Here is a 12,516-nt window from a genome sequence, read left to right as displayed (position 1 = left end):
GCAGCTGGCATTGGGGACCCAGGCACAAGAGGATGGGCATTGAATGACTAGAAGGTGCAGAGAAGGACTTGGATGCAGAGAGACCAGCCAGGAAACCAGCATCGAGGGAGTCTGGTAACAAGGCCAATACAGGGTCATTTATCAGGAAGCCTAGAGTTGCAGTATTGAATGCCTGACACTCGGTCACGGGGGCGGGCACTGGTGTCTGATTAGCCCAGTTCCTTAACTCATTTTCTGCCTAGCAAAAAACACGAACTCTGCCTTCCTGGATTAAAAAGTGTAGGCATACCTCATTGTATTGGGCTTCGCAGGTACTGTGTTTTTTACATTGAAGGTTTGTGGCAACCCTGCATCAATCAGGTCTTTTGGTGCCATTTTTCCAACAGCATTTGCTCACTTCGGCTCTCTGTGTCACCTTTTGGTAATTCTCGCAATATTTCAAACACTCTACTGGCAAAAGATAATGAGTCACTGAAGGCTCAAATGATGGTTAGCATTTTTTAGCAATAAAGTATGTTTAATTAAGGTATGTATATTGTTTTTTAGACATAATGCTGTTACACACTTAATAAACTACAGTATAGTGTAAACATAACTTTTATATGCACTGGGAAACCAAAAAAATTGTGTGACTCGCTTTATTGCGATATTTGCTTTATTGCGGTGTTCTGGAACGGAACCCACAGTATCTCCGAGGTATGCCTGTTTTATAGGGTGAAAATGTGAAGGTATAGAGATTTTCTGGGGCATCCTAGTCTTGTGGACTTTAAGAACATGGTCCAGTGCAGTATAGTGTTTTTATAACTCCAGGCACTGGTGGCTTTAAGGGAAAAGCCAGTTAGTGAGAGTTTCTAGTTATTAGAATGCAAGATACTAGCACTTACTGAACTTTGGAAATATTTCTGGTTAACTGCGATATTATGTTTACTGGTTAAAAATGTTCTCCCCCACCCCACCCAGGCATAGCTATGTAAAAGCATTGAGTTTGAGGTCACCTTTTACAGGACAGAGAGGGTCACACAGTGTCTGAACTGGAAAGGACCTCAGAAGAACCTTTTCCAGCTCCCTCTCTTTACAGATGGGGAAACTGAGGCATGCTCAGGGCACACAGATAGTCACAGAGCAGGGACTGGTACCTGCATCATACAGTTTCCAGCCCCCAGATCTTGGGTGTGTTTTCTGGATCTCATCTAAGGAAGTTTATTAAATAGACTGTATATTTCTATCATTTTGTTAACATCTTTTGGCATTTGTCTTAACTGTAGAAATAAGCTGTATTGGCATCAAAGTATTAATAGTTGTGCATTTCTTGCTCTTTTATGTAGAAGTTGCTAGGCTGATTTTTTTTTTTAATTAATTTATTTTTGGCTGCATTGAGTGTTCGTTGCTGTGCTCGGGCTTCTCATTGCAGTGGCTTCTCTTGTGGATCTCGGGCTCTAGGCATGCGGGCTTCAGTAGTTGTGGCATGCGGGCTCAGTAGCTGTGGCTCGCGGGCTCTAGAGCACAGGCTCAGTAGTTGTGCACGGGCTTAGTTGTTCCTCAGCATGTGGGATCTTCCTGGACCAGGGCTCGAACCTGTGTCCCATGCATTGGCAGGTGGATTCTTAACCACTGCACCACCAGGGAAGCCCTGCTAGGCTGATTGTTTTTTTCATTTTTATGTAAGAAGATGATATATACCTTCCATTGAGTTTCTGTATTCTGTACTAGTGTTTCTCAAACTTTAGCACATCAGAATCGCCTTTTAAAACACAAGCTGCTATGCCCCACCCCCAGAGTTTCTGAGTCAGTGGGTCTGAATCAGACTCAGGTGAGGCCTCAGAATTTGCATTTCTTTTTTTTTTTTTTTAATTTTTGGCCAGGCCACGTGGCATGCGGGATTTTAGCTCCGCAACCAGGGATCGAACCTGTGCCCCCTGCAGTGGAAGCGCGGAGTCTTAACCACTGGACTGCCAGGGAAGTCCCATAATTTGCATTTCTAACAAACTCCTCGGTGATGCTGCTGGTCCAGAGACCAGGGACCATCCTTTGAGGACCGCTGCCCCAGGCTTAGTGATAGTTCCAGATGGTGTGCTCTGTGCTTTACAGCCAGCTGGGCCCTCCTTGCTGCCCAACCAGCCCTCCATCCTCCCCTGTTGCTCCCATGCCAGCCAGCCTAACTTCTCCACCCTCTCTGGGTCTCCTACCTGTTGCCCTCCCCTCTCCAGATGACCCCACCACCTGTGGCCCTGGGATGCTCAGGGCCGTCTGGAGGGAGCTTCCTCGCGTTTCCCCCTCCCTCCTTCATTTTTTCTTTCTTCCTTTCTTCCAGTTTGAGAAATGAGTGTCTCTGGCTTACCTCTCCACTTCCAGTTGAAAACTGCCATCCCATCACCTGAAAAAAAAAAAAAAAAAGAAAAGCCTTCTCCCAGCCCGGCCTTACCATTAGGTCACCGCCCCATCACTCCCTTCCTTTCACTGCCAAGCCTGCTGGCGGAATAGTTTACAGTCGCAGAAAAAGATTGGCTCTCACCTCTCTTGACATAGACATGTTATTCAATTCCAGGAGTTCAGGTTTTCTATACCTATGCTGCAAGAAAGACGGTTTTTTTAAGGGTTTTGTTGTTGTTGTTGTTGTTGTTGTTGTTTTGGCTGCATCGGGTCTTTGCTGCTGGGCGCGGGCTTTCTCTAGTTGCGGCGAGCGGGGGCTACTCTTCGTTGCAGTGGGCGAGCTCCTCATGTGGTGGCTTCTCTTTTTGTGGAGCACAGGCTCTAGGCATGCGGGCTTCAGTAGTTGTGGCATGTGTGCTCAGTAGTTGTGGCACGCAGGCTCAGTAGTTGTGGTGCGCGGGCTCTAGGGCACGTGGGCTTCAGTAGTTGTGGCTCAAGGGCTTAGTTGCTCTGCAGCATGTGGGATCTTCCCAGACCAGGGATCGAACCCGTGTCCCCTGCATTGGCAGGTGGATTCTTAACCACTGCGCCACCAGGGAAATCCCAGAGAGACATATTTTTTTATTTGTGGTAAAATACATATAACATAAAATTTACCATTTTAACCATTTTTAAGTGTATATACAGTTCAGTGGCATTAAGCACAGTCACATCTCTGTGCTACCATCACCACCATGCATCCACAGAACTCTCTTCATCTTACAAAACTGAAACCCTACCCATTGCATACTAACTCTCCATTCCCTCCCCGAACCCTCACCCCATCCCTGGCAACCACCCTCTACTTTCTGTCTCTATAATTTTGTCTACTCTAGGTACCTCATATAACTGGAATCATGCAGTACTTGCCCTTTTGTGACTGGCTTATTTCACTTAGCATAATGTCCTCCAGGTTCATCCATGTTGTCACATGTGTCAGAATTTTCTTCCTTTTTAAGGCTGAGTAATGCTCCATTGAACGTACGTACCACATTTTGTTATTCAGTCATGTGTCAATGGACGCCTAGGTTGCTTCCACCTTTTGGCTATTGCAAGTAGTGCTTCTATGAACATGGGTGTACCGAAGGACACAATTCTGATTAAAGGGGGCTTGCAACCTCAGGTGAGATGTTTAGGCATTTATTTATCTAGCAGTCTCAGCTTTATCTATCGCCTGCATCCCCCAGCCCATCGTCCCCAGGCTTCCCCACCTGCCCCTTGAGCAACACTACCCTTGCTGTGATGGCCAGGAACCGCTCACTTGTCAAGATCAGTGGCATTTGGTCACTCAGACCATTTGGTCTTTGTGCCAATGCCCTCCTGCTGGGGCTTCTGTGATGCAGCTCCCCTCCTGCCTCCCCACCCACCCTGGCTCATCCTCTGCTCTCTGGCTCCTTTTCCCTCTACTCCGTCGTCCTGCAGGCCTTCCTGGGTGAGCACACCTGATCCCATCATCAGGGGCTCACAGGTCTGCTCCAGCCTGGTCATCTCTGTGTGTATCACATCTGAACATCTCCCCCTGAGTGTCCCCAGGTCCTTCTTCTGCAAGTCCAAAGCAGAGCTCTACACCTTCCTCCTTAAAAATGTTCTCTCTGTAAGTGACGTGTCTTCCAGCTTAGAAACCCCAGGGTCTCCCTTCACTCCCCCTACAGCTGCACTGGACAAATCCCTCCCATCACACCTCAGCCCCTCCTCCAACCTGCCCTTCCTTCCCCGCCACTAAAACTGGGTGGGTTCACACACTTCTCCCATTTGCCTCCACTTTGCCTCTCTCCCCAGTGGGTCCCTAACATTTATACCTGCTTCATGTTGTTGCCAGAAAGTGTTCCCTGCAGAAGCACTAAGATCACCTCTTCTCTGTGGGTCCCATGTCACCTGGCTCCATCCGGCCTTGCTTTCCCCTGTCTCTCCCCCTAACCCTGCTGGTGATATGCTCCAAGCCAGGGCTTCCCAAGCTTTAGTGCTAACATGCAGATTCTGATTCAAGGGGCCTGGGGGGTGGGCCCTGCCTTCTGCGTCCCTAACAGGCCCCCCAGGTGGTGTTGAGACTGTGGCCAGAGACCACATGTTGAGTAGCTGGACTCCAGAATAGATCTGTGTATCACAAACAAAGTGTGTATCACAAAGTGTTTTTAGTCTATAAATAATGCAGGAATTTAAAATTTTTGTGTTGTAATTTTAACGTTTTCTGTTTTATACAAAGTTAATCTTACATTTTTTTGATCATAAGGCAGATTCCCTTGTTGCAGTGATTATTTGCTACTAAAAGACATTTTCAAAGACCAAGAAAGGCTTTAGTTTCTTAAGAGTTACCATATAGGTCCAGGTGAATGAATGTATGGGGGGGTTAAGAATGTTTCCCCATTAAAGGGGTACATATTCAGGGTCGGGCTGCCCCTTGTGAGCATCCCCAGGGCAGAGACCTTCTCTTCCTCAGCTCCATCCCCAGGGCCCTGCTGCCTCCTCAGGATGTGGGCTGAAGGGTAAGGAGGCAAGTCTCGGCCCTCCTCTTGGAGATGATGGTGGAAACTGGCGATTTGATGTCGGAAGACTGGGCTTGGAAGGGAGCCCCGTCAGAGGAGGGGAGGGAAAGGGTTCTTGGCAGCTGGGCCTTGTTGAGGCCTGTTTCATGACTTTAATAGGGTTTTGCTGTGGAGGAGCCGCTTGGGAGAAGACTGCTGGTGGAGGTGTCCCCTGGTGATGGGCTTCCTCCTGGAGAGGGGAGGGGAGGGGAGGGGAGGGGAGGGGAGGAGAGGGGAGGGGAGGAGAGGGGAGGGGAGGGCGGGCAATGGAGCCGAGCAAACCTGGGGGGCTCTGACTGCATTGGCTGCTTCAGGAGGGTCGGAGAAGCATGTCTCACGTGGTGAAGGATCAGGTTCGTGAGTGAGGGGCTGGGGTAGATGTCAGGGAAGAGGGTAGCTGTTGGGGGCCAGCCTGCTCCAAAAGCTTCACCGCTCCTGCTGTCCCATTAGTCTCAGCAATTTAGTCCATCGTTGAAGGGCTTCATGATCTGGCCCCCGCTTGCCTCTCCCACTTGTTCTGTGACTTTCCCCCTCGTTTCTAGGCCTGGCCGAAGGACTGTCCCCAGTTAAAGTGCAGGTGTACCACCTCCTCCTGAGTCCTGTGGTGTGCACTGTTATCTCTTGGTGCAGGTTGTAAGCTGGGGCTGTCTCCGGACCCCCTCTCACTAACTCTGTGACCCCAGCGAGCCTCCTGACGTTTTGATGTCCTCATTTCCACAGTGGGGATGACAAGTATCCCCGCCTCACAAGGCTGGGTGAAGATTCCAGGATGACAAGGGCTTCTCCCAGTGGCACATGATGATTACTCAGGAAGTACTGGCGGTCCGTCACTACCTGCCATCTGTCCCTCTCAGTGAGCTTGTCAGAAGGACCGTAGCGTGACACTTGTCCCCAGGTGGAGCCCCGCTCTCAGATGAAGAGGGCTGTGACCCATGCACGCTGCCCTGGGCAGGGTGGGGCCAGAGTGGTGCCTCTGTGGGGTGGACGCCCTGGGGGTGGTGTGTCAGCTCATTGCCTGGATGTTGAAGACACCAAGAGATGGCAGCTGGCAACAGGGTGAAAGGAGGAAGCTGCAGGCCTGGGGGACTTGAAATGGGTCGGCGAGCAGGGCCTCTCAGACTTTAATGTGCACACGAGCAGATTCAGATACCGTAGGCCCGGGGCCGGGCGTGAGATTGCGCGTTTCCTAACGGCACCTGGGTTGATAACAGTGCCGCCAGTCTGGACACCACACCGTGAGTGGCACTGGTCAGGAATATGACACGTGGTGGCGAGGCTCATGGAGAGGAGCATATGGAAGAAGCAAAATAAGCTCAGCTGCGTGGCCTTCTACCCAGCCCCGTGGAGCACAGGCACCCAGGTGTCTGGGGTGTGGAGGGTTAGATGGGAATCAGATTGCAGGTGAGGGACAAGGGGCAGCAGGGGCCCCTGCAGGTTTGGGGATAAGTGTTGGGTGAGTTGATTTTGCCGTTTGATACTCCATCCTTCAAGGTGTAGTTTTGCCATTAGAATCCCCTTAAAAGCTGTTTGCATGGGCTCGAGAATGAGCTGTGGTCACACCCTAGACAAAGCCCCAGCAGCCAGTCCACACACCTGACTCCACAGAAGCACTCCCCACGCTGCAAGGTGACTATCTGATTATTCGTGCATCTCTCTCTGACTGAGACAGCCTCTTCCTCACCTCTGAGCCCCAGCACCTGCTGTGGAGCCTGGCCACAGCTGGGGCTCATTAAATGTCTGTGGCGTCGTAGGGGGTGAGCTCAGAGTGTTCACGCAGGAAGAACACATAAAGCCCTGTGTCTGCAAAAGCCGGGGAACCAAGCCCTGAGTCAGGTGCCTGGGAGAGTGGGGGTGTGGATGGGAGAAGATGGTGTAAGCAGTCAGCAGGACCTCAACTAAAAATGCCAGGACCGTCTCCGGAAGATAGAACAGGGACTCAGAAAGGATGAGTGCCGGGGATTTGGATTTGGGCATCCGTTGTGAGAGTTGGGCTGTGAGTTTTCTGGAGTGGTGGAGGCTTCAACTGGAGGATGGGAATTTCAGCCAAGAAACCACTGGTTTGATCCAGGATCCCAGAGCAAACCTGCTTTTCCGCTTCCTTCAGGAGAGGGCAGGTGTCCAGATTTATGCAAATTGAGGATTAAGAAATTTCTGCCTGTGCATCGGTGTGCCTTGAGCAGTGCTTCCCGAGGCTGGGCGGAGCCAGCAGGTTGAGGCCGATCATGTGGCAGGGGCTGGAGACACAGCTGTTAGCATGTTGAACCTCAACCGTGGAAGGAGGGGCCCCCCTGAGGCGGGGGTCTAACTCCCTGAACCTCAGATGCCCTGTGAGGTGGGGTCCTCAGAGGCCCCTGTGAGTTGGGGTCACCCTTGTTTTGCTGAGAAGGAAATGGAGTCTCAGAGAGGTTCAGCAACTTGCCCACAGTCACACAGCTGGGAGGCAGAGGAGTCAGGCTACAACGTGGGTCCGTGGGCCAGGGGAGTGTCAGGTGGGGCAGCCCAGCCTGGGAGCGGGGTTTCTGGGGAAGGAGTGACAGGTATGGCAGCAGGGCCAGGGCTGTGGCAGGGTGGGGAGGGCTGCCGGTACCAGGCGCTGGGGGCAAGCAGGAGGAAGAGGAAGAAGCAGGGTCAGGTGAAGGCAGAAAGGGGCGAGGAGGTGACCAGGTGTCACGGAGGGCGGAGGTTTAAGCAGTTACACACCCTCGGCTCGAATGAGGTATCAGGTGACAACATTTTAAGTTCTATCAGTTTGATTTTTGAGCTCATTCTTGCTCATAGAAAACTTAGGCACTACAGAAAATTTGAAAGAATAGACTAACAGTTTTCACGGTCTTGTGAGTTCCTTCATACTTTATACAGTGACTTATAGTTGTGGTCACTCTGTAGGTACAATTTTATAACCAGCCTTTTTTCCTTAATATTCTAATGTTTTCCATGTCATTATGAAGTCTTCATGGACATCCGTGGCTATTTTATGATTTACTTAACTGGCCCTCTAAGCTTGGAAATTGGCTTTTTGGTGTAATTTTCAATGTTATGTCTCTGGGAGGAAGATCTTTGCAAATAAAACTTTCGTGTATGGATGTATCCTGACAGTAGGTTCCTAGAAATGGAATTACTGGTCAAACCACCTCCCAGCATTGTTGGAATGATACGCTGTTAGGAGTGCTGACACGAGCCTTCTAGGAGTGCAGGTGTCAGCCTTGTGCACACTAGCTGTTCACTCAGTGCGTGTGTGTGTATTTCACAAGCATTTATTAAGTGCCTGTGGGGAGAGACTCCATTTTCTGTGGCCAGGTCAGCACAGTAGCGGCTGCCGGCATCTTGGGCTTGGCTGGGACGTGTGGGAAGTTTGATGGCACATGATGTCCCAGCTCTGCCTGCCCAGGAGCCCGGGACAGGCAGCGCTGTGTGGCCGCGGGGTTCAGGCGGTGCTCACGTGCGAGTCTGGAGCTGCCTGCCTTCCCCACTGTAACGCTTAGGGACGTGGAAGGACTGAGTGTGATATTCCTCATTTTGTCCCTTTATCCATGTCATTCGCAGATACTCAGGCTTGCTAGGCACTGCTCCAGGCGCTAGGGGCACAGCAGTTCACAACAAAGTCCCTGCCCTTAAGGAACTTCCATTCTAGCGGGAGGTAGGGACATGGGAGTTGGGAGGAAACAGTCAGTGAACATATTTGATATGTCTAGCAGTGATGAACGCTAAGGAGAAGGGCGCAGTGAGAGGAGAGATCTGGACGGCCTCACTGATAAGACACCTGGCTCGCTCTAAGGTGGAGGATGTCTGAGAGAAGGGAGTTCCAAGCAGAGGGAAGAGCAACTGCGAACACCTGAGGTGGGAACGAGCTTGTAACAACTGGGTACAGGGCAGGGGCAGTGTGGCTGGAGCAGGGTGAGCAGGTGAGGTGCTGCAGGAGGTGGACAGGGAGGGGGCCCTCGTGTAGCAGAATGAGATCCAGGACCCGGAGTTCATTTTTCCATGGGCAGGTTTTGGAGCCAGAGGACCATCTGGAGCAGTTGAGGCTAACCTGGTGCCTTTCTTGGATTTCCGGTGGGTGATCACGCAGGCCTGTGTTTGGTGGGAAAGCTCTGGGAGTGGAAGCCCAGGCTTTGGGAAGTCACTGGCTCCGTCAGCCCTTTGGTTTCGTCCTCTGTGCGATGAAGGACTTGAACTAGGAAACTGGTAAGGGCGTATTGAGCTTTCCAGGGCTGAGACCCTCTGCCCTGTCCTCAGCTAAGTGCGCTGGTTAGATCTTGGATTGTTTTAGTTGAACTAGTAAGAGTATGTAAGTGCAATTGTTGATACATATTTAGTTCTTAGTATGGTTGGCCGATCAGGTTTACTTTGTTACAGATGAGTCTTTCAGCCAGCTGTGGGTGGTCTTATAGTAGTGATGAGAAGGAGGTGGGAGATGGAGGATACTCCCCCCCACCAAGTGGTTTATCCATTCAACTGTCCATTTATCCCACAGTTAATTATTGAGCACCTGCTGGGTACCAGGCACTGGGTCGTGGTCTTTAAAAGACCCAGACCCTGCCTTCATGAAGTTCACAGTCTAGTGCAGCAATGCTAGCTCTGCCAGAGGATCATGATGGGAAGGGACCCTGGTCAGAAAGACCAGGGTGCCTCCTACCTCTTGCCATAAACAAAAATTAAGTCAAAATGGATCAGTGCCCTACATATAAGAGCTAAAGCCATGGAACTCTTAAGAAAAAACAGGGATAAATCTTAATGACCTTGGAGTTAGCAGTGGATTCTTGGATATGACACCAAAGCACAAGCAACAAAAGAAAAATAGATAAATTGGACTTCATCAAAATTAAAAACTTTTGTATCTCTAAAGACATCAAAAAAGTGAAAAGACAGCCTACAGAATGGGAGAAAATATTTGCAAATCCTATCTGATAAAGGTTTAACATTAAGAATATATAACGAACTCCTATAACTAATCCAAATTAAGATAAACAACCCAATTTCAAAATGGGCAGAGGACTTGAATAGACATTTCTCTGAAGATCTATAAATGGCCAATAAGCACATGAAAAGTTGCTTAACATCAGTAGTCATTAGGACAATGCAAATTAAAACCCCAGTGAGATATCACTTGACATCTATTAGGATGGCTATTATCAAAAGTATAGGTAAGGATGTGGAGAAACTGGAACCCTCTTATATTGCTAGTAGGAATGTAAAATGGTGCAGCCTCTGTAGAAAGCAGTTTAGTGGCCCTTCAAAAGGCCGAACATAGAATTCCTGTATGACCCAGCAATTCCACTCCTAGGTATATACCCAAAAGCAGATGTTTGTACAGAAATGTCATTGCAGCACTATTTACAACAGCCAAATGGTGGAACCAGCTCAAGTGTCAACAAAGGAATGGATAAACAAAATGTGCTCTCTCCATACAATGGAATATTATTCAGCCTTGAACAGGAATGCAGTTCTTATACATGCTACAGCATGGATGAACCTTAAACGTTATGCTAAGTGAAGTAAGCCAGTCACAAAAGGACAGATATTGTATAATTCCACTTATATGAAATATGTAGAATAGGCAAATTCATAGAAAGTAGATTAGAGGTTGCCAGAGGTTGGGGGAGGGAGTAGGGAATTATTGCTTCATGGGTGCAGAGTTTCTGTTTGGAGTAATGGAAGAGTTCGGGGAATAGATCGTGGTGTTGGTTGCACAACATCGTGAATGTAATTAATGCCACTGAATTGTACACTTAAAAATGGTTGAAGTGGCAACTTTTGTGTTCTGTTTAACCATAGTTTAAGAAAAAGAGCAGAGCAGGTAGTGCTGTGCCTGGGAGGAGTACGACTTTGTCAGGAGCCACTGGGTCTGGGTTCCGCTCTGTGCCGGGTCACCTCGGGCATGGTCCTTGCTGTCTTTAGCCTGAATCCCTCTTCTGATGTGGGAGCTGGATGAGATGACACGTGTAGTCTCTGGTGGGTCATGGGTGGTCAGGAGATGCCTTCCCATCCCCTTTAATTCCATCCTTCCCAGTGTAAAAGGATTGTTCTACCTGGTAGAAAAGACAACAGTAAATCTGATGGTTTTGCCCAAACTATCATTAATTATCTGCTCATCTGTACTGCCTTTTTTTGTCAGGTGGTGGTCTAGCCCCTTCCTGTCACCGTGTGGCCATGCATCTTTGGTGGTTGGGTTTTTTTTTTCCTCCCTAAAGCAGGGCTCATCCGGGCCCAACTTCCTGACATTTGTGCCTACTCTTGATCACTTGCTCCTTCTTCCCTCCTCTCGTTTACTGTGGGTCCTTTTGGAAGTCTGAGCCCTCCTAATTAGAAGTCATCTGAGCACCTAGCCACGGTTATGGTTCCACTTGGTGGAATACTATAAAACTGTAACAAAAAATGCCAGTGAAGTGTTTGAAATACCTGGACAAATGTTTCATTGCGCAATGATGGGAAAGAGTAGGCTGTATGATTATATAGACATGACGAGTACAGCGTAAAAAACAAACAAACAAACAAAAACCCTCCCAAAACAAGACAGCGCTGTTGGTGTTATGTGACATGAGCATGTCGTAGCAGCTGGTCTGCTGAGCTGCCCGCTCCTCCTTCCCTCCAGGGTTAGCTGCCTTCTGGTGGTCAGAGCCAACTTGTTTTTTTCACAGCCGTGGAGGTAGGTAGGTTCTGCGCTGCCCAAGCACCTCCCTTAGCCGTGTGAAAGAACTTCAAGGTTTGGATGTTGTGAGGTTGTCCTGGATCCCCCTGGAGACCCAGTCTCCTGCCACACTCAGGATCTAGCTGCCCCCCCCCGCCCCTGTTTATCACTTCCCCCCACCTCATGGCTGTCCTCATGAGATCTGTTGCTTGGAGCCAGCATGTGTGCCCCAAAAGTGAGCGGGCAAGGATCTGGTTGAGCTCAAGTTCACTGAGAAACCCAGTCTCCTGGGGGCTGCAGTGCACCTGGGCCTCCATCAGGAGTCCTCCAAGTTCTGAGATCCTTGGAGGCAGGTGCCTGGAAGGGGGCTGGCCGGCCACTCTCAGGATCTCCCTGGAAGGAGAGCTGTTAGTCACGGGGTAGGAGAGGCCCAGGCCAAACCCAGGGCCTGGCCTCAGGAAATGAGGTGGCCCACCCTGCTCTCCCGCGGTTAATAATTAACTCAGGGTGGCTGCCTGTCGAGCTGGAAGGGCCTTTAGACATTCTGTGCACTCACTCCAGCCTACGCCTTTTGTAAAAGTGAGAGGAAGTCACTTACTGTGTTTCCACAGTTCTGAAAGATTCGTGTTCCATGTTTTAACTTCTCTGAAATCACCATCTTCACAATCAAAGGGTACTTTGGATGTACTGTTCCTTTAAAAATAACTCTTCTGAAACACCTGTTGCCATTTTAGAACAGAGGGAAGATGGTAATAAATACCGGGTCATTACTCAGGTTTCTGATGTTGCAGAGTTAGAGGGAAAAAGGGTTTTTCTGGACCACTTCCTCCCTAAGAGGAAATTTACCAAAATGCGAGCTGTGGGGAGTGTCGATGAAGATTATCTCAAAGGGTAAGAACATACCTGTAGTCAGTAAATTGCAGAAACAATAGTGATTAAGTGGAGCCCTTTCCCTCC

At 49.4% G+C, this 12,516-nt stretch overlaps 1 protein-coding gene across 4 annotated transcripts in view; it reads left to right on the top strand.

Annotated features, from left to right (window-relative positions):
- The window catches only part of PTPN3 (protein tyrosine phosphatase non-receptor type 3), a 109,789-nt gene that overhangs the window by 9,353 nt on the left and 87,920 nt on the right, over positions 1-12,516 (top strand). For 2 of the 4 annotated variants that reach the window (XM_057548562.1, XM_057548559.1), the window contains exon 1: positions 118-133. The exons of 1 other annotated variant lie outside the window; for it this stretch is intronic. The gene's annotated coding sequence lies outside the window, so the exon portion shown is untranslated. One more of the 4 variants, XM_057548561.1, reaches the window with a different exon arrangement.

This window comes from Balaenoptera acutorostrata, chromosome 6, assembly GCF_949987535.1.
Source record: "Balaenoptera acutorostrata chromosome 6, mBalAcu1.1, whole genome shotgun sequence".
NCBI classification, from domain to species: Eukaryota; Metazoa; Chordata; class Mammalia; order Artiodactyla; family Balaenopteridae; genus Balaenoptera; species Balaenoptera acutorostrata.
Note: the sequence above shows the minus strand (reverse complement) of the source record. Positions and strands in the feature narration are given on the sequence as shown.